Raw genomic sequence first — 23,222 nt, forward strand, 5'->3', positions numbered from 1 at the left:
GTATAGAGCCTAGAGTCTTGTCCCTCAACCCTGGTCAAGACAGATGACCACACATACCCGTACACTGTAAACCTATGACTTGAAGTGTCTGTTATACTGACTCACATAGAGTCTGACTTGCCGTGGACCTGGTTCGACCTGGTTCGATGTAATGACTTGGACAACTGGCTCAGTGACCTGCCCAATGACCCTAAAATAATGCAAAGGTCAAACCAAAACAAATCTGGTCAACACCACAAACAAGCCTTCATCAACAACCGCTGACTTTCATCACTAGGTCAGAACACACACACACACACACACACACACACACACACGGCTCTGAGAGTAGCCAGCCACGAGACCTAAGCTGTTCCAGTGTTTGTGTTCCATTATCTCCGGAAATAACGCGATCCCTTTCATTACCTGCGTCTGATTAACAAGCGGCACCAGCACTGAGCCGCCCCTGACGTCAACTGTGACTCATCCTGATGAACAGAGAACACAAGAACGAGTCTATCGTGTTAGAATGTTATCATGTGATTACATAAGAAGCCTTTTTTCCCACCTTAGAAGCGCCATGCTCTCCTGGACTGAGACACAGGTAAAAGGCTATTACCAACCACTGTAAACAGGAGACCTCGACATCTTCTTCCTCTGATGGGACCGTAAAAGACACCGACCATGGACAATAGTGACCCTATCAACCTCCAACACGATCAAAAAAAAAAAAAAATAAAGGGAAAAGGATCACCTTTTCTCCGTGTGATGACTAGCCCGCCTCTACAAAGAAGACAAATATCTGGAATAGGATAGAATACCATGTGAAAAGGCCTGCAGTCTTCTTCCAGTGAGGAGGAAAGGATCGAATACTTGAAGCTTCCAATACTCGCGGTAAACGTAAGACTTTGTGTCGTGCGTCGCGCTTCGTGACTGTGCTGGAGGAGGAAGCACGCGAACACCTCAACACTAACCAACAGAAACAAAACTAATTAAGAAAGACTCAAAGAAATTATAGTACGAGTGAGAACAAAGGGTTAAGGTCATTATGTGATGAAGTTAATGAAACGAATTGATTCCCTGTGAACTGTATTGACCAGGAAGGTGGAGGAAGGCCCTCCACATCTGTGGCAGTACCACTCCACACAGGAACGGGGATCAACCCTCCACATGTGTGGCACTATCACTCCACACAGGAACGGGGATCAACCCTCCACATGTGTGGCACTATCACTCCACACAGGAACGGGGATCAACCCTCCACATGTGTGGCACTATCACTCCACACAGGGACGGGGATCAACCCTCCACATGTGTGGCACTATCACTCCACACAGGACGGGGATCAACCCTCCACATGTGTGGCACTATCACTCCACACAGGGACGGATCAACCCTCCGCGCAGCTGCTCACAGAAGAATTACAATCTCTAGACCGTAACAGAATCCACCAGTTTTCGGCGACAAGTCGGCTGTTTCACTGCCACGGAGTTTCCGAAAGAAAAAATGGGTCGAAGTTGAATTACTGCCTCGTGTACTGGGAGAAGTCGTGGGCTGGAACAGCTGAAACTTCAAGGGACGTAAAAAAGTCAAGAGGAATTTTAGAAGGCAAGACATGGACATACTGAAGGAGTGGGAGTTGAGGGGGGAAGGGGGATGAGAAGCAGGCAGGGGAGAGGCTGAGGGGGAGGGAAGGAGACAGGTAGGATGGGAGGGTAGAAGGGAGAATAACTGGGAAAGGAGAGGGAAGGATGGAGGATAGGTGGGGAAAGGTCGAGAGGATAGAAAGCTGTGAGATAGATCGGGCGATGCTTGGTATGTGGGTGGGTTCTGACGCATCCTTTCCAACCCCCACACACACACACTGCCCAACCCCACCCCACACACCCACCACACACACACACTGCCCACACCCACCCCACACACCCACCCCACACACACACTGCTTACACCCACCCCACACACCCACCCCACACACACACACTGCTCACACCCACCCCACACACACACTGCCCAAACCCACCCCACACACCCACCCCACACACACACTGCTCACACCCCACCCCACACACACACACTGCTCACACCCACCCCAAACACCCAACCCCATACCTCCACCTTGACGACACAGCTGAGGGAGAAAGCTTAACACTCCAGCCACAAATGGCTACATCTCACCAGGGCTTCACGACAACACACACTACACCGTCTGGTCGTGTCCTTCACCCACCCAGACTACACTGATCGTAAGACTGTGTAACTTACGTATATCTACACAAGTATATAAAGGAGAACAGAGGAAACATATGTAGGGAACAAAATTCACGTTACCTATCTTCACGAACAGGAGAAAAGAAATGTATAAACAATATGGTGGACGCTGAAGCAAGGAGAGGAATACTTCCAGAGTTCCAGCTGTTTCCCGGCTTCTCGTCCAGCCACCCTCTTACACCTCAGCCTCACGAGAAATTCCCGGGGTAAACACACGTTAAAGTCTGCTCAGGTTCGTGTAAAAAGAAACTGTAGTATTTGGGGAAAATAATTATATTTAATTATCATTCCAGCAAAGTTTTCTACCACCTTCCGTCTCAACACACACACACACACACACACACACTCACACACACACTCACACACACACACACACACACACCTCCTCTCCTCTCCTCCCTCAACACAAGCCGATACATTAGAATGATAGAACGTCCTAATATCAAGCAATAACAGAGTTTCACCAGCAGGCCATAAAATACTGTATAGTGAAATGAACCTTGTTTCTCCTGGAAAACAAAATCACACTAGCTTTTCCCGGATGCTAAATTAGATACGTTCGTACGTGTGTCTTCCCTCGCTATCACACTGTTCAGCTGAAGCTGAATTTCGCTCGAATAATAAAGACCTGAATCTAAAAGTAACACATTCGTGTGAATAACGAATGAGGGATAAATCTACTCACTCCTGTGTTCTATTTGGCCATAAAAACTGATGGCTTCGGGAACACGAGCGACGGAATCGGACGCAGCTCTTGTGACCTCGTTGGTTCACATCGAGCTCCACAACCAACAACAGTGACCCATGATAGAGGATATACACCAACAACCCAAATCTTCCATAACTCACCAAAATCATTAGGGAATCAACCAATCACTCCCAACCCACTTCAAAGTTGCCATTCAACTTTAATCTTAAGAATCCTCAAGAAATATTAAGTTCCCTTGAGGTCTCAAGTTCTTGTCAGATGTCCCTTGAAGAAATAAGTTGCTATTAGATCTCATGTTGCCATCCAGGATAAACTGCCTCATCCTAACTGTATAAATAACACGACACACGACTGTAAGCCAGCGGTACAGGACTGAAATCCATTTGATTGATTAAAAAGAAATCAAACAACACTGATGACTTGTGAAGGAAATCTTCAACAACACTGAGTGTAGGATATACTGGGGCTGGGTCCATGTTGGTGAAGGATGAGGAGAAGGAGAAGGAGGAAGAGGAAGAAGAGGAGGAGAAGGACAAGGAGGAGGAGGAAGAGAAATGAAAGAGAAGAAGGCAAGTGAAAGTGGAAGATAACCATAAAAGACAACATAACAAGTGACATTGGTTAACTCAAGACGAAAAGTTATTACAAGATACCTTCCCTCACACTCCAGTCCCTCAGCATTTCCAGTCCTCGACACACCTCATACTTGGACTCACTATCCTCATCCAAGCGACCCAGGGGCACCAAGTCACTACCTCGTCGTACTCCTGGGTAATCTAAAGGGCACGACCGCAGTCAGGTACGACCAGGAACCACCTGGGGACGACTTGAAGCAACCCATCATGCAACCAGCGGGTATCTGAGAACGACCTGGGGCAATCGGAGGATCAAGTACGACCCCACGAACCCACCAGGCAACCAGACCTCACCTACGAACCATGAATCATCCACGGAAGACCTGGCACAGACCATCAGGAGACCCACTCTACCGTTTTTTTTCACAATTTGTATAATACCTACAACACGGGGTCTCTTTCTACAACTGATTGTATATTTTGTATGTCTTCAGAAAATACAAATGAACACATCTCACATTTACTCTCTCTCTCTCTCTCTCTCTCTCTCTCTCTGGAGAAAGAAAAAGAGAGTTTGATTCAAAGATCCATTTGGTCGGTGGTCCCGAATATGCTGAATTAATTCGACTACCTACTGTCACCCGCCTCACGAATATGAATAAGGAGACCTTTTTTTTTTACCTCCTCCTCCTGTCCGCCAGCCTATCAGCCATTCGAAATCAAGTCGACCATATTCCACGTCCTCAGCGAATCCCTTTCAGTGAGCCACTTTTTTTATGGTCTTTTCATAGTCATTTTATATCCAGGTCGGGCTGACGGCAGGGAACGCACAGCTTGGCTGATTTTGTTACGATTTCACCTGTGAATCGTTCGGTGATTCTTGACGGAAGTAAATGATCGTGCATAATGGTGCATATGGTAGAGATATGTAGCGCAAGAGACATATGATGGAACATATGTTAGAGGTACACATCACACAACAGTCCTTCTACCTCGTCCGCCTCTATCTCCTCCCATACATCACTGGCACAGTAGGAACAGTCAGAGAGACCACGTCATGGCTTACACCTCGCTCCAGTGGTGGAATATAATGATATAAAACAGTGACAGACGTAAGGGCGTCATGTGTGGCTTAACCCACCTCGCGATGACACTTCCGGCAGAAGTCACAGTCGGGAAAACACAAGCGCTGAACAACCAAATGATAACACTACGTCTTATCAGACACTATCTATCTATATGATAACATTATCACCTTTTAAGTAATATCAATACGTACGAGTCATGGATTATATTAAACAACCTTTAGTTATTATAACCCATAATAGTTTTTATGTACTCTTCCATAACACTAATTATTCTCAACATCACATATAATAAACAATACACGAGAATTCTCATTTAGCGAAATACTTATCATTTATCAAACTGGTCCCGGTATTATAACACTTATCTATATATCATATATAATGAATACACAGTTACATTGGAAGCGAAATAGTTACGGGGGAAAAACATTTCATTCAACGCAGTATTTCATTACGAGTAATTATGGGTCATTCCAATAAATCAATAGTCTGGAGTCACACGTAAATATAACGTTCTCGGCTGGGAATCACATCAAATACTTAACGCATGTTTTTATGTGGGTCTGTTATTAAAGAGAGAGAGAGAGAGAGAGAGAGAGAGAGAGAGAGAGAGAGAGAGAGAGAGAGAGAGAGAGAGAGAGAGAGAGGACCCCCTCCTCCGAAGCTAGACCTACCTACCAACCCACACCAGGAACCACCTAGTCGTCCACACGACCTCCTAGTCGTCCACACGACCTCCTAGTCGTCCACATGACCTCCTAGTCGTCCATACGACCCCCTAGTCGTCCAACACGACCACCTAGTCGTTCACACGACCTCCTAGTCGTCCAGAAAACCCTGCTAGTCGTGTTCGACCCCCCAGGCCGGGGTCGAGCCACCCTACACGACCTCCCAATCGTCCACGACCCACAGGAGGGAGGAACCTTACCCTCCCCTATCCATCGAGCCACCAGTGATGACCATCCGTCATCCGTCCTCCCTCCACCCAAGTCTATCCATCACGGCCGCTAACCCTCACCCATGACACTTGCCACAACACGCCGGGGGTTTTTTCTTTTTCCCCGCCGATAAATCTCCCACAAACCTTCGTCGAATATTAAGTTCACTTACGAGAGAGAGAGAGAGAGAGAGAGAGAGAGAGAGAGAGAGAGAGAGAGAGAGAGAGAGAGAGAGAGAGAGAGGGACGGGACGGCGCTGGGCCAACACATTCTAGTGAGGATCTCAAAATTGAAAATCGATGCGCCAGTCCAGACCACTTTGTTTCGCGGGTGATTCAGACGTAGTTATTTGACGACAATGTCGATTAGAAATTGATGGGAGGTGGGGGTGGGTGAGAAGGGGGGCGGGGGGTAGTGTGGGGGGGTTGTTGTTGTTGTGGTGGGCAACCTGGCATAGAGAGGGGAGGAGGGGGGAAGTCGTCCTCTTGGTGGCAGGGATAAAGGATGAGTGCCACCATCTGCCCCACCCTGCCCCCTTACCCACCTTGGGATTACGCCACGCGTCCCAGGACCCAATCATCCCATCCATCCCCCCCCCCACCAACCCTATAAAGGTACCATAAGTGTCCAGGGACGCTATGTTCGACAGTCCCAGACTCTGAGGTATGTCACGGGACGCTATCGTCTTCTCCGAGGCTCCCTGGAGGAATATATTATGTCCTTAGTGAGTGTGGAAATCGAAGGGGCGTGTCCGCGTCTCGTGTCCCGAGAACCACGTCACCATATTGACCACAGTGGTCAAGGGAGAGTAACACCACTATGTCCTCCTCTGTGAGAGCCATCTGGGCCTACTCCCATATGCCTCCTCTCATTCTCCTCTCACTAACACCCTTACTCTCCCTACCTCCCCTCCCCTACACAGCCTCCCATTTTTTCCAAACACTACCTCCTCTCCTCGAACACATACCCTCCCATTCCTCTCCCAGGCACTCCCCACCCTCTTCCACACACTCTCCTCTCTCTTTCCCATCAGAACATTTCTCTCCCCTCCCTCCAAACGCTCTCTTTCCCCTCCCCCTCCCCCCAAAACACACACACACACACACACACTCTCTCTCTCTCCCCTCCCCCAAACACTCTCCCCTCCCCTCTCCCAGACACTCTCCCTGATCAACCTCTCCCACAGCATGCCACCCGGGGCATCATCAGAGCCTGCTGCCTCAGAAGCAAGACTATACAGATAATAGAAGTGAGAGCCGCTTCTTCTATGATCGATGGTGCCAAGGTGTATACATGTATACGCTGAATATATACACAACATACATATGTATATATAATGTATTCATGCATACACAGTGTAGTTCTAGACGGGGTATACATGTATACACGGAATATATACATGTAAACCCTATACATAGGTACACTGTGTTCATGTATATACAATTCTACACAGGAGTATACTACTAAGTGGGCCACTGCATAATTATACTCCCCCGTCCAGCCTGGCCTGAGTCTAACCAAGGGGAGTACCAGACCAGCGGCGCACTACAGCGCACGTTACGTCCACTGAGTGTGTAATGTAGCGGTGAAAATACCCTCTGGTGCAGGAAGGCCGGAGCGCTGGCGGGTAAAAGTAGCTTCAGAAATATATTTACACTTTTGACATACGTTCTACTTATGGCTCTAGCATTTCCAACAAGATTTCATATACATATATATATATATATATATATATATATATATATATATATATATATATATATATATATATATATATATAAAGAGAGAGAGAGAGTGTGTGCATACTAACGCGCATTTTTCATAGAACATGCAATGCCCTCCAACAGCAAGGATTCGAACCTGGACCTTTTGCGTGGTAGCTGGGAACGCTAACCGCTCGGCTATGATCTGTAGCTATGCCCTACAGTCAACTCGTCGCCCCCCATATACCACATCTATCCAATTCATTCTATCCCATGAAAGCCTCTCACCCTCCTGAATGTTTGGATCCCAATACCCTAAAGCCTCTTTCTCGTTCTTCCCTCCCTCACGTCCACTACGTAGATCCTCTTACGCGATCTCTCTTCGCTCATCTTCCCAGTTAGTCTATACCACTTCAGCACGTCCTGGTCGGCTCTGTCACACAGCTCTTACTACCACACCTCTACCGCACCTTTCTCTCATTATGTGTGTGTGTGTGTGTGTGTGTGTGTGTGTGTGTGTGTGTGTGAGCAATGGTCTCTCATACGTAATCTTCCCCCACATAATGTAACAACGTTATAACGGCGTTACGTAGCCAATCAGTGACGATCTTGAAGTGAGAAGCTCAACATGGTTTTCTCAGTCGATGGGGTGTCACGCGTGGTGATGGGGTGTCACAGGTGATGGGGAGCTTGTAATGAGGTTGGAGGTGGGGAAATAATGGGGCCTTTATGAGACCCCGCAGCAGTACCACAGGGTGGGGGGGGTGGGGGATGTGTGTGAGTGCGTGTGTGACGTCACAGTTAAAGGGACACACTCGGGATATCACAGTGTGGGTCATCCCCCTCCTCCCCTTCCCCTTCCCCCTCCCCCCACTCCTGGCCATAATGGGTGTCTTACAGGGGTGTAGCACGTCCACCTGGCCTGCTGCAGTTTTGATGATACATCCACTCCCTACCTCCCTTCCACACTGGCCCGGCACCCTCCCCCCCCCCCCCCCCGTCTCTCTCTCCCTTGCTCAGCCTCTCCCTGATCTAGCCTCTCTCTCTCTCTCTCTCTCTCTCTCTCTCTCTCTCTCTCTCTCTCTCTCTCTCTCTCTCTCTCTCCCTGCCTGGCTCAGCCCTTCCCCGGTTCAGCCCCTTCCTCCCTCCCTACCTGGCTCTCCACCTTCCTCCATATTTCCACATCTCCCTTCCTTCCTCCCTGGTCTGGCAACCTCCACACTTCCTGGCCCGTCCCCTCCCTTTGTACCTGGCCCACCATCTCCCTCCCTAGCCAGACTCTTGCACGCAATAAAGCAAATAAAATAGGATTTATAAAAGAGAAATGCAAACTATATAAAACAATGCAGTACTCACTCCCTACCATGCCCTAGTTAGACTTCTACTCGCATGCACTGTTCCATTCTAGTCACCAAACATCATCATCATAGGTATTGCAATAATATAACGAAAACAAAGAAGAGGATCAAAACCAATTCCATCACTCAGAAATACACTTTATGAAGACTCACAGATTTAGATTACTTTCCTCCCTCCAAAAGATGCAGACTCTGAGGGGATCTGATATAAGCTTGCAAAACAAATGAACGTCATCGGCCACACAACATAGGATAACATCCCACATCTGCCACAGACAGACTCATGTACCGCAAACAATGGAACGAAATCAAAAGGAAGTTGTGATACTAACTCGTACACAGTGTTCCTGAGCTGTAGTGTTGTAGACCACTGGAACAACCTCCAACCATATGTTGCTTATGTGAGGATTATCAGCGTCTTTAAACCACAGCTACGCAAGCAATCTAATGATAACAGTTATCATTAAACATGCCACATAAAGACCCATTAACGTAACGTCATCACAGAATCAATCCTCTGTTTCTCGTTTCAGATCTCAGCCTCCTGCCCACAGTACACCACTCCAGCAAGTCTTTAGGAATGATGCCTAGTCACCACTTCCCTACAGAATGTCTAAGGTAGTGTACTCTACAGTTGCTACATGCTATTACACCGCTTTGTCCTGCTGGCTGTTGGTAGTGATGGGTAGGGAGGGGCCTTCAGCATGACTATACTGGTTCCATGACTGAGAGAAGAGGGAAAACTATCATTACTATCCTCCAGTAGATAACCACATAATGTAGCGTCAGGTCACTTCCCTTCCCATGTTCTCCCTTCCTCCCTCCCTCCCTGAGACAGAGGTCACCCTCCCTCCTCTCTATGACCTACGGCGTGTTACTGACTGACGTAATGATGGTTGGCCTTACCTCACATTTGACCAGTGATCGTCTGAGCTGCTCCTCCTCCGCCAGGGGTAACCGGTTAACGACCTCTGTATCCTCCCCTATTACCACCTCTCTTCTGCAACAGCGCCCCACCTCGTCCGGGGTGTCATGCACTTACTCCCAGCCGACGAGGGAGCGCTAGATTATGCATGACCTCGCCTCACCTCAGTGCGCTACGGAGACAAATAAAATCTGATTAAGTTATCAAAGAACACTGGAATAAAATTTGCATATATGTTTATAATGGAATATCTGCGTTTACCAGCGAGCCAACACTTGGAAGAAGACGGACTACTTCTCCGTCCGCTCCTGCTGCTACTGCAGGATTGTGGTGTACCTCTGGACAAATCGGGAGTGTGTGTGTGTGTGAGTGTGTGTGTGTGTGTGTGTGTGTGTGTGTGTGTGTGTGTGTGTGTGTGTGTCTGTGTGGGTGGGTGGGTGGGTGGATGGGTGAGTGTGTGTGTGTGATTCTGTTCTCTGTATGTAGCCACCTGCCTAGCCCTCTATTGTCACAAATGGCAACTACACACCCACACAAACACACAATGTCTCTATTATGTGCCCCACTAGGTCCACGGGTACATGTGGGACTCCCAATGGCAATATGTCCACCCATCAGGTCCACACACTATGGCCGATGGTGGAATTCCACCAACACTATGTCATGTTTTAGAGTAATACTTACCTCGTAACGAATATGCCAATATGGTTACTAGAGGCACTATATCCCTACCAGCTTTCGAATATGTCGATACTACACTCACCGAATTTCTGCTAACGTCTTATACAATATATGGTTTACTAACGCCACTGATATCGTTGATAACCCCAGGATCAAACCGATGAAAGGTAACACATTATGTAGAAGTAATCTATTCCTTATTAATGTATCAGTCGTTTTCAATCACCAACGAGAAAGAAAAATTCTTATTTCCAATTTTTCCCAGAGCGGAAAACTCTTTGATATGCGAATGGCTTTGAACTGGGAAGCGAAATGATCCTGTGATTAATATTGAAAGTAAAGACAGTCATTGAACTGGTTCTAAACCGGATGTGTATTTATATACTGTATTGTTATACAGTTATTACTGAGTGTTCTGTCCACTACAGGAGCCTGCAAACATGGTCAGCTAAAATTGCCCAATTATCGTTCACTCTAACAACAATCATTTGAGGTCAAAGTTTATTTCTAACATGAATTGTTACTACAATATATGCATTGTATAACCCGTTAGATATATTCCTGGATTTGCACTTAGTAAATTATGAGCAGTTAGTCTATATAAAGATCTAACTCTGAGCTGTTATTACACAACATCTATATAAAGTTAGATATGTAGAACAATGCTTTAATAACATTAATGAAGGAACCAAGATTTCATCTTTACGAAAATCTGAATCACAACCAATAAGAACAAAGTTCTTTTCATGATGAACATTACATGAGTCAGCTGTATACCTGACATATATCGACCCGACCAATGAGATCAAAGTTCTTTTCATGATGAACAGTATATGAGTCAGCTATATACCTGACATATATCGACCCGGTCTTACTCACGAATATTTACCCAATCCTGATCTTCAACCAATATTCTCCCTGTAGAAATGACCCGTTCTCAAATATCCAGGACCGAGCTGTCGTTTCGACGTGAGAAACCATCGTACATATATCACTGTTTACCACCATATATGATATATGGCTATACCCTCGTAGCCATCTGTGGGCCATAACAGTGCTCCACTACACAATACACTGGAGGAAAAAAAGAAAAGAAAAAAATTGGACTCTCTTGATGGGCCAGGTCTTGACCAACCAGGTTCCGTGTGAAGACTCTTTCTTCCCCTTTAAGAGAGCGATACAGTAGACTGTTCCTGTGCGCTGATATCTTTCTATTCTCCTTCGTCAAGTATGACCAAAACGGATTAATAAACTTCAAAAAGGCACGAGGATGAGCAGTCACAGTGGCCTGGTCTCTGTCTGGGCCAGAGCAAAGGCTTTTAACAGTCATCCTCAAAGCTGAGAACATCAAATGAATAACAAAACACAGTTCTCCTTATGCAGACATTTAAAAGGTCTTTTATTATACAACCATTTATAAGGTCGTTTTGGTATGCCTTATACAACCATTTAAAAGGTCATTATACCTTATTACATAGCCATTTATAAGGTCTCTTTAGTATTCCTTAAACAACTTTTGAAAAGGTCGTTATATGTACTTTATATGTAGCCATTCAAAAGGCGGGTTTAGTATGCCTTTATGGAACCATATAAAAGGTGCTTTCAATATTCGCAATGTCTTGACTACGACGTATAAACCCTGACGCTCTTAAACCAAGTCAGGGAACAGATATGATAAATCACGTGATCTCTGCCAACACTGGACGTAAGAGGAAAAAAGAAATTTCCATGGTAACCAGATCCCTGGAGATGAAGGACTTGACACAAAACAACACATCGTCTTCACAGTCACTCGAGAGAGAGAGAGAGAGAGAGAGAGAGAGAGAGAGAGAGAGAGAGAGAGAGAGAGAGAGAGAGAGAGAGAGAGAAATACATTAAGGAATAAACATGTTTAACATAAAACTGGTACAGTGTGGTCCAGTGAACAGTCTTGCTGTAATACACTACAGTCCAGCTACAGTTATGAACCCAGACCCCGTCCCATTTCAATGTTCTTACGTTCAGTAAACGCGATAATCTTTCACGTTTATTTAAACGCACTATTACTGAGTACTGATATCAATCAGGTATGATTAATACATTTAACGTTTCATACATAATCAAACCATAATTAACCTGGCCATCGTAAACCAAAGCACATCTGGGATTAGAAAATATCAATAATATAACGAAGCAAACTACACCTGCCTGCACCACACCTGCCTGCACCACACCTGCCTGCACCACACCTGCCTGCACCACACCTGCCTGCACCACATCTGCCTGCACCACACCTGCCTGCACCACATCTGCCTGCACCACATCTGCCTGCACCACACCTGCCTGCACCACACCTGCCTGCACCACACCTACCTGCACCACACCTGCCTGCACCACACCTGCCTGCACCACACCTGCTTCCTGGGAGAGGCGAGCCATCATATACAATACACCATAGTTTGCGAATTAATAACACTAAATGTTTTTTCCCCACACAGAAAGATAGATCATTTCCATCATTAAAAACACATTTGAATCTTTCATAACAAATTACTGCTTCTGCGCGTCCACCATCTGCCAATAGAAACAGGTTTATAACTTAGTTTTTCCTTTAAATTAAATCCGGATTTATTATGGAACTTCCCACCCATAAATCCACACACGTTGACGTATGTCTGGGTGACGTATGGCCGAGTGTTTCCCTGAACTTGTAATTTCATGGTGGATGATGGGATGGTTCCAACACGAAGTGGGGTTGTTTTCCTTAAGGGTCATTGACCAATAGGTTAAGGCTAATGTTAACGAGACTGAACGAGATTACTGACGATGAACGAGTTTGATAATGCCAGACGAGGTCGGAGGAGGTTAACGAGGTTATTGAGGATTAACGCCGTTCATGAGGGTTATTGAGGTCAACGACAGTTAAGCAAGACAAAACACACACCCTCTACTGCCTGCTGACGACCCTTGGCACTAACGAGGTTGCCCAGTACAGGGAATCAGACCCTGGACATGTACAATGTTATACCAGTTCTGTACAAAAGAAACACTTCTGTTGCTGTAGTGTTGCCATGCACGCGAACCCTGCTAGTTTTTCAGAAGACAGAATGAGGTTGTTCAGTTCTCAGTGCTTAATGGTCGTACGGGAGGACGAACGCGTCATAAGTACGACAAGTCGTTGTGGGACCTGTTAAGTAACCTGGGTCGTGTGTTAAGTACTCCTAGTCACGTATAAGTAATGATGTCGTTCGGGTTGATCAAGACCTCGTGTGACTTTGTCTTTCTAAGTGACTTAATTACTTTTACACCACACTTAATATAACTCACAAGTGCTGAAGTACAAGTCGTTTGCTTATTCGTCTGTTCATCCCACTTAATCACTCTTCCGGTAAGTGCATGTTAAGATCTTTAAGTATGACTACTTACACTCTGCGTAAGTGAGGCTGTAAGTATGACCACTTATACTTTTATCACGTTAGTATGTTACGGTAAACGTCGGAAACAAAACTACATTTCTGTAGGATTCTCTTGGTAGCTAGTTATTCAAACTTCCATTCATGAGAGTTGTCTACCTCATAATTACGAGTCAGCCTCAAGAGGTGAGGGCAATCTTCGAGGAGGAGGATATAGCCTCACGTGCCAGCTGTTCCTCAGCTCGAGTTATTGCTCGGCACGAGGGGGAAAAATTCTTGCCCGTCAGCCCCAGTTATTTACTCCTGATGTGTGTGGCCAGTAAGTCACGATGGTACACTGGGCCATGTTTGGTTATCCCTTGGAGCAAGGACGGTACGATCCTTGGGCAAGACGGTACGTTATTTGTACACGACGGTACGATCCATAGGCACGACGGTACGTTATGTGTCTGTGACGGTACGATCCATAGGCGCGACAGTACGTAATTTGTATACGACGGTACGATCCATAGGCATGACGGTACGTTATTTGTGTGCGACGGTACGATCCTCAGGCACGACTCTTCCCTTCTTGTGTACGAAGGTACGACCCTTGCGCACGACTGTACCACCCTAGAGTATGATAGTCTGACCTTTGACCTGACCGTTAAAGATTAGGTCAAAAGGTTTTCCTCAACAATTACATCGTCGTCATTAAAAGTCGTTCTATCTAGAGCTTAACGATGAGTCTGATTCTCTTCCTCACCATTTCTAAGACAACCAAGTAGACGATACCTGTCTGTTCATCTATCACGAACCTTACCTGAGGTGGTCAATCCCAGGCCTGTTGACATTCCTGACCTCATGAAACCAGTTCTCCAGCAGCAGCACCAGCCTCACACCTCCTCTCCTCACTCTCTCATTGTCACTGTTATAAAGAAAATGATACGTATATTAATAATAATAATAATAATAATAATAATAATAATAATAATAATAATAATAATAATATTAATAATAATAATAATAGTAATCATAATAATAATACTAATAATGATAATAATCCAACATTTGAACTACACAACCAATAGACCCGTTTTTTATTGCCTTCTTTCAGCCACGTTAGAATAATAGAATAAACAGAAAGGATAATGTAACATTTGATCAGTAATACGTAAACAAGGAAAGAGTAAACAGCTGTATAACAACACGGAAACGAAAGATGAAACAGTGGTGTATAAGCAAATGTAAACACTGCCAGTCAGTGCCTCTTTCTTGTAAAATATTTACAGATCGAGGAATTCTCCGTAAATAATGTGGTATGTTTCTTTTCCTGTCTTTCATCACGAGACTTTCTTTTCGTGTCTCTGTCAATAAATATCATGTCTCTGTCTCTCTGTCTCGTTCCGTCTCTTCTCATCCCAAAACTCTCCAAACTTCGCTCACCGGAACCAACCAGCCAATCACAAGGCCTTCTCCCTCTTGTAAACTGCGGGAACCCAGCCCCCACCTCGAGCCCCGTACATCAAGAGAATTAAGCCTTCTCCAACCTACCTCCCCACCCAAACCCCAACTCCTCAGAAGAACCAAATCTCTCCCCATGAACCCAAGAGAGACACAAGCCACCTATTCCTTCCATCTACAAGCCGGGGCAGCACAGATCTCCTCCCTCATACACCAAGATAGTAAACATCTTTCCTTAAGCCCCCAGAGCCAAGCCCTCCCTCCCTTCCTCCCTAAGCCACCACGGCTCCTCCCCCTTCCTCACACACGTCAAGAAACCATGATAAAAGAAAATCTCTCTCTCTCTCTCTCTCTCTCTCTCTCTCTCTCTCTCTCTCTCTCTCTCTCTCTCTCTCTCTCTCTTAACCCAGGAGAAGCGTGTCTCCTGCGAGGGACGAGACCTCACAGAACAAAGCGGTCCGACATTTCCCTCTGGTCGGGGAAGGAGACCTCCGGAGATCTCCTCCCTCAGCGTCTCCTTCAGGCTAGGGAACTTACCGACGGAGTAAAGTTCCTCTCTACCACCCACCACCCACTCCCATCCTCGCCCGACGTAGCCAAGGGGAGTAAAGACGATCGCCCAGTATCAACAACGAGATCTTGTAAGCTTTATGTAGGGGTAAGCAGGGGGGCGGGGGTGTTTCCTCTCTCCGTCTTTGAGTTCCCGTGATGTCAACACCACCACAACTCGAGGAGGGAAATCACAACTTTTTCTGGGAGGCTTTAGTGAGAGGGGTTGTAGTTGCTGTGGGAGGGATGGACGGATGGATAGAGGGAGAGAGGGGAGAGGGGTTAAGCAGGTCCCAGATGGGTTAGAGGAACCCACGTAATACAACTGGTTATACAAGGATGAAAACGATATATACGAAGTGTTTCCATACCGACTCCCACAGCTACTGCCAACACTCGACCTCCACAGTTACTGCCAACAGGAGACCCCACAGCTACTGCCAACACGAAGCACTGGTACTGTCTCTCTAGGGTACACCAGAGCAGGTTAGCTGGGATATTAAAGTCCGCTCTTCAAGCCCAGTACATTACCTGGTATTAGAAGTAGAGACGAGGCAGCTCGCATAGCAGAGGTAGGTGTGTGTGTGTGTGTGTGTGTGTGTGTGTGTCAGCCCAACACACGGCTTGCTATCGGCTACCCCGGCCTCGACGTGATCAACACACTTATGATAACTGTTTTCAACGATGGTTTGATCGTTACGGTACTTCATTCCTGGCCGGACACACTCTGCAGTGTTCAAAGATCGTTTATAACTTCAACACAATCCAGACGACACCCGTCCTTATCTATATCATCACTTCATCAACGAAAACGATCTATTCTCCACGGAAGGCGTCAGCACCTGCTGTTGTCCTCCCTCTCTCATAACTGGAGGACAGGGAATGATGCTGTAGTAATATTGTATAATGTTGCTACACTATTGTGGCGATACTATACAGTGTCACTACAACACCAAGACCCCTCTGAGTGACATCACAACACTATCTCGTGTGACCTCACAACAAAACGATGGGTGACCTCACCACAAGACCCTGGCGTGTTCTCTCCACAAGACAAACTACTCAAGTGGCCGTTCGGTATAGCGTAATGACTCGTTCGTCACCAGGAACTGTGCGATGATGTATGATGATCATCACAACAAAATGCTCAAGCCCAGACGACTCAAACTTTAAGTAGACATACAAATTCATCAGACCGACGACGACCAAGTGGAATGATCACTAAAGACGGGACCTTAACAAGTAAATGAGGAGTGACTAGTTTATCCATCTGTTGAGGATAGTTCAGCCCTGTGGGTACCAAGCTGCCTGCGGCCACTAATTGCTCCACTCAGACTTGAGCTGAAGGTGAATTTAGCATTCATCTCATCTCATACATAAACTATGTACGCCAATCTATACTTACTTGAGGATCTTCTTGAGCATTACTAACTACATCATACATATATAACACACTCTACTCTCCCATTACTGCTCATTTCATCAGCGTCTACCGTTCCATAACTGTTCCTCATAACGTTAAAGTATTCCCAGGATTACTGGTCGACGCATGGCAACATACAGGTACTAACAGCTAAGTAAACCATCGCGCAGAAAATACTTCTTAGTGCAGTTTCCTCCCGTGAATAAAATATATGATGCCTTCTGGCGACCTTGCGGAGTGCATGAATAATTTCCTCGGTTACTTAGTGTGTGTGAGAGAGAGAGAGAGAGAGAGAGAGAGAGAGAGAGAGAGAGAGAGAGAGAGAGAGAGAGAGAGAACACCGCGAACGAAAGGAAGTGTGGGAGAAATGAGAGAAAACCAACATCAGTAAGTAACAGCAGAAGCAACGGTAGGAAGAACAGAAGTAGCAGCAACAGGAACGCAAAAAATAAATAACAGTAGCAGATGTAGCACAGCATGAGGACTCAGCTTTAGTTCCCTGGACCGGGCTGTTCACCCCTGTTGGGTCGTTATCCGGCCAAATGGTCGTAGTTTCTTCATTATTCGGGTGAAATTTCTCGGCCAGAGGTCGTACTGACGACCCCGGGCCAATATTGACTAGGGTTCGTCCCATTTCCCTCCAACACCATCATACTGGTCAAAGGTTTTCCTAAAGTCAGGTCCCGGGTCAGGCCCATACCAGCTCCTGCAGAAGGCCTGCAGTTGTTCCCAAAGCAGGCCTCTTCCACGTCCCCGAAGAAGGCGATCTACCCAAGTCCCGAACGAGTGCCCTTTACACGTACCTGACGATGGCCCCACCACCGCCCGTCAAACACACACACACACACACACACACACACACACACACCACTACCCCAAAGTATTCTAATTAAGTACAACATTAGCGTCCTATCGCTTTAGCTGATGGCTCGTCCACCAACTCCAAGTGGCACATCTACCAAATATAGAACTTTATAACTGGAAGTTCCTACTCTCCAGTGACGTAGACTCCCATACGAATACATAACTCCGTCTCTGGTGAAGACAAGAGTTTGGTTTCCCTCCTTATTTACGCCTTCCATTAGGGAAGGCAGCCCCAGCGTCCATGAGGCAGAAAATTCAAGTTTTGGGAATCACAATGGAAGCTTTGACTTAGATTATAACACAGAGTAGAGGAACGAGACAGTAGCTCGCTGGGTTTATGTGGCCTTGTCAGACGGCCCTACCACCACCACCACCAGCATCTCCACCAACACCACCAGGATCTCCTCCAACACCAACAGGATCTCCTCCAACACCACCAGGATCTCCTCCAACACTACCAGGATCTCCTCCAACACCACCAGGATCTCCAACACCAACCTCCACCACCAAGTCTTACGTCCCAGTTTGTTCCATGGTTGCCACGTCTTAGGTAAGCTTTGGAGACTCACCTCACCTGTTCAACCCAAAGATGCTTACGAATCCTCACGACTTACCCACAGCCTACCGCTTACCTTCTCCTGCCCAGTCTCTTACCTTCCTACACTTACCTCAGTACTTATCGCCAAGACAGGGACACAAGATTCTCGAAGACTGAAACGCAGTGAAACAAAATGACTTCCAGTTTTCTCTACTCTCTTTTGCCTTTTGTTTACATCTCGTGTGTGTGTGTGTGTGTGTGTGTGTAAGATGGCCTTCTTCATCTCCCTTTCCCATACCGACCACCCCTCCTCTTCTGTTCCCTTCCTTGTCCCGTTCCTTCTCTTCGTATCGTACGATCTAATACTTAAATGACAAATATCGAGGCATTATTTGATCACTAACTTCTGCCACTGCAATAACTAGAAAATGAAAAAAAATCGAGGCAATGTGGAAAATCCTTTAACAAGAGGCGTTACAATAACTGATCCAGCAGACGTTCGCCGCAAACATAAGCTTTACTCCTTGCCATGCGATATATAAACAACAACGATATATGAGTGATTCGAGTAAACAGGAGATGATTAATATCTCTGAACTACATAGCGCCGGGGAAGCGTGCGTCTAGTGTTCTTTTGGAAGAGAAAAATTGGAGCAAATGCCAAATTACGGAAAGAACTTTTGGAAATATACAAGAAACGAGTGTCATTTATTGTGACAGCTGCTATTATACTGATTTATACTATAGTCATTTTCATGTTACATAACTATACAGTAAACTTAACCAATTTATAACTTACGGATAATGAGGAGAAACGGATACAAAACTACGATGAGAAGACAAGTGCTGACACCTCGTGTAATGAGATAGTGTTTGTGTACATAGGTAGTAGCCGCCGTCGCCACCAGAGGGACGACAAGGTACTTAGCGCGCGATTCAAAGCGGATAATTGATGTGCAAATAATCTTTTGCTTGTATCATCGCTCGAGAAGTGGATGACTGGTTCTACTTACAGTGTACCACTGGCAAAATTCCTAGTGTATCACCAGTGGTACACGTACCACAGGTTGGGAGCCACTGGACTCTCCTGATTCAAAGATCATAATCATCAGAGACGAACCCTTATTTTCCCCTCAAAGTATGTAGCTCTCTACCTCTCTTCATAGGGCCATAACCCCTATCCCCATCCCTTATTAGGGCGCGTCTCTGTAATATCAACTCTGGCAAGGCTTCCAGGCTGTGGAACCTGTCCTGCACCAGCACCCAGATGTCCACATCACAGGTCATAGCCAAAGATGATTTGATCACGAAAAGAAAAAAAAAAAAGATTACAAATATGAAACGCGAGGCTTACACTCACTTGTTTTCTTAATTGCTACAACAGTGTAGTGTGAGAGAAAAGTCTTATCGTTATTGGAACATACCACTGCCCTCCACTCCCGACTTTTCAAGAGACTACAAATACTTTTTAAAAGTACCTGCTACAGGAAGTGGCACTAAAGCCCTTTGTGAGGGGAGAGCCGGGGAGAGGGACAGGCCTGCAACAGGTGAAGGGTGAGGGGTGAGGGGAGAGGGACAGGCCTGCAACAGGTGAGGGGAGGCTCAGTGAGAGGAATAGTGCACTTCTACTAAGACCTGCAACCTTCACCCCTTTATACAACCCTTGCAAGCGAGTGTACCGTACCTCCGTACCGTCCTTGTGAGTGTACCGTACCTCCGTACCGTCCTTGTGAGTGTACCGTACCTCTGTACCGTCCTTGTGAGTGTACCGTACCTCCGTACAGTCATCCACTCATCCAGGTGACAGTCATCCACTCATCCACTTGTACTTCCCGACATAGCTCTTTCATGTTCTCCCCATCTTGTACCTCCTTCTCCCTCTTCCCACAGCCGGGTTGTCTCCCCATTAGTAAGGTCAGGGGTCACAGCGCCCTCTGCTAACTAGTCTCCCCACATAAGGGGAGACTACCTCTCCTCACAGCTTCCCGGGGCACCCCAGCAAATCCTGCACTAACATACGCACGAACATTCTCTCTCTCTCTCTCTCTCTCTCTCTCTCTCTCTCTCTCTCTCTCTCTCTCTCTCTCTCTCTCTCTCTCTCTCTCTCTCTCTCTCTCTCTCTCCCACTAAGTCATAGCAGACTCTCGCAGCAGAAAACCTCCTCAGTTCCTCCTCTCCCCAGGGTACTGATCAGACGGCGTGTGGGAGAAGATGAGCCGACTGATGGGGAGATTAACAGCCGGGGAGAGAGAGGGAGAGAGAGAGAGGCGGTTGGGTGGATGGACTGGCTGAGTGAGGCTGGAAGCTGATTGGATGAACTTCATGAACGGAGGATGTATACATTGCTGCTGCAGACGGGAGGGGAAGGATGTGAGGGCGGCTCGAATGGGGAGATGTATGTGGGGAGATGTATGTGGGGAGATGTATGTGGGAGATGTATGTGGGGTACTGCACGCTGGACCATGTGACCCAGGTACAGCATGCTGCAGTAATGTTGCCAGAAACTCACACACGCTTGAGCACGACGGTACGACCCCTGAGCACGACGGTACGACCCCTGAACACGACGGTACGACCCTTCAGCACGACGATACGACCCTTGAGCACGACGGTACGACCCCTGAGCACGGCGGTACGACCCCTGAGCACGACGGTACGACCCCTGAGCACGACGGTACGACCCCTGAGCACGACGGTACGACCCCTGAGCACGACGGTACGACCCCTGAGGTACGATGAAATATGTAAAGAAGGATTAAGTCTTCAAGTAATATTTGGATTTCCTGAAATATTAAGCAACTCTGCTTCATTTTTGCATCTATTTATGAACACACATACGTCATAACCTTGGCACACACACACACACACACACACACACACACACACACACACACCAGTCACGCTGATCCACCTGACTCTTCCTGACCTCTGACCTCCATCATCCTGACAATTGACCTGACCCACTGTGAGACCCGGCTACTAGTACTGTACCCTCTGTAGCCTACTGTACCCTTCACAAACTCCAGCTGACTATATCTAATCTCCACTGACCCCCCCCCCCCCCCCATGGCACTATATCCACACCCGGTTATATTCCTGTATCACACACACACCAGACTACAGCCGTTACCACTGTATCACACACACCAGACTACAGCTGTTACCACTGTATCACACACACACCAGACTACAGCTGTTACCACTGTATCACACACACACCAGACTACAGCTGTTACCACTGTATCACACACACCAGACTACAGCTGTTACCACTGTATCACACACACCAGACTACAGCTGTTACCACTGTATCACACACACCAGACTACAGCTGTTACCACTGTATCACACACACCAGACTACAGCTGTTACCACTGTATCACACACACCAGACTACAGCTGTTACCACTGTATCACACACACACCAGACTACAGCTGTTACCACTGTATCACACACACACCAGACTACAGCTGTTACCACTGTATCACACACACACCAGACTACAGCTGTTACCACTGTATCACACACACACCAGACTACAGCTGTTACCACTGTATCACACACACACCAGACTACAGCTGTTACCACTGTATCACACACACACCAGACTACAGCTGTTACCACTGTATCACACACACCAGACTACAGCTGTTACCACTGTATCACACACACCAGACTACAGCTGTTACCACTGTATCACACACACACCAGACTACAGCTGTTATCACTGCCTCACTTACATACCAAGACTTACCATAACCCAACACCCCACCCCCCTCCATCTCCCCCTCCCCTTTATGCCACTCCACCTGTATTTATTGGTAAAATTTCATGAATACATGAATAACAAAGATACTGTTTGTTGCATTTACATATTCCAGGTCTCGGGCAGATTTCATAGCCTGGAAAAGAAAAGAAAAGAAAAAAAAAAAGGTGTATGCATCACCCAAGCAGCTGAATACAGTACGAACTACGACACAGGAAGTAGGGTCATGTGATGTACTTGTGCCCGGCAGTGACACACACACACACACACACACACACACACACACACACACACACACTGACATCGACCCTGAAGTTCTGTATGGACCAGAAGGCCGACGCTACGCCTCCTTTATTAGCACCAGAGACAGCGGGTCAGGTCAGCAGCCAGAGGAGATATCACAGTACAAGGACAGACGCCTGGCGGGTCATTTGTCATGGCGGCTGGCCCGACCAGACTTGGCCTCTCACATACTGATTCCCGCCATCACACGGACTCTGTTGCTCCATCTACTCCAACACTATCTCCAACAACACCATCTCCAACACCACCACCACCACCACCACCACCACCGAACCACTCAGCAATTTAACCAAATAAAATGATACGTTCACTCAAGGTCAAAGATCTGAGAGTAATTACGTGTCCTAATTAGAGGTGACTGCTGATCTTAACGAGCCATTCTTTAATGTATGGAGTGATTCAGTCTGGTGATTAGCACCAGTCAGACGCAGGATTGGCTAAGCCAATGCCAGAATTTACTCGGAATCTCCTCCAACGCTGACAAGACTCAGCATTTCTTTTTTCCCGGCGTTTTAATGAAGACTGAGAATCTCTCTCTCTCTCTCTCTCTCTCTCTCTCTCTCTCTCTCTCTCTCTCTCTCTCTCTCTCTCTCTCTCTCTCAGGAACAAGAGGCATCAGTAAGACCTGAAATATTCCTGAGCTGTGAGGGGCCATCAACTCCACCTGACCTTTCCAAACGAGTCCCCAGCAACCTTCTTCCCCTCCCTCACCCACA

At 46.7% G+C, this 23,222-nt stretch overlaps 1 long non-coding RNA gene across 1 annotated transcript in view; it reads right to left on the reverse strand.

The window, feature by feature from the left end:
• LOC139763351 (uncharacterized) overlaps positions 1 to 19,302 on the reverse strand; it is a 39,493-nt gene extending 20,191 nt beyond the window's left edge. Inside the window, exons 1-3 of the long non-coding RNA XR_011716098.1 lie at positions 19,236 to 19,302; positions 14,422 to 14,526; positions 9,528 to 9,718 (exon numbers count right to left, since the gene is read on the reverse strand). This is a non-coding gene — a long non-coding RNA (uncharacterized lncRNA). The remainder of the gene's footprint in view (positions 1 to 9,527; positions 9,719 to 14,421; positions 14,527 to 19,235) is intronic.
• Between the last annotated feature and the right edge of the window lie 3,920 nt (positions 19,303 to 23,222).

This window comes from Panulirus ornatus, chromosome 46 (assembly GCF_036320965.1).
Source record: "Panulirus ornatus isolate Po-2019 chromosome 46, ASM3632096v1, whole genome shotgun sequence".
Classification (NCBI taxonomy): domain Eukaryota; kingdom Metazoa; phylum Arthropoda; class Malacostraca; order Decapoda; family Palinuridae; genus Panulirus; species Panulirus ornatus.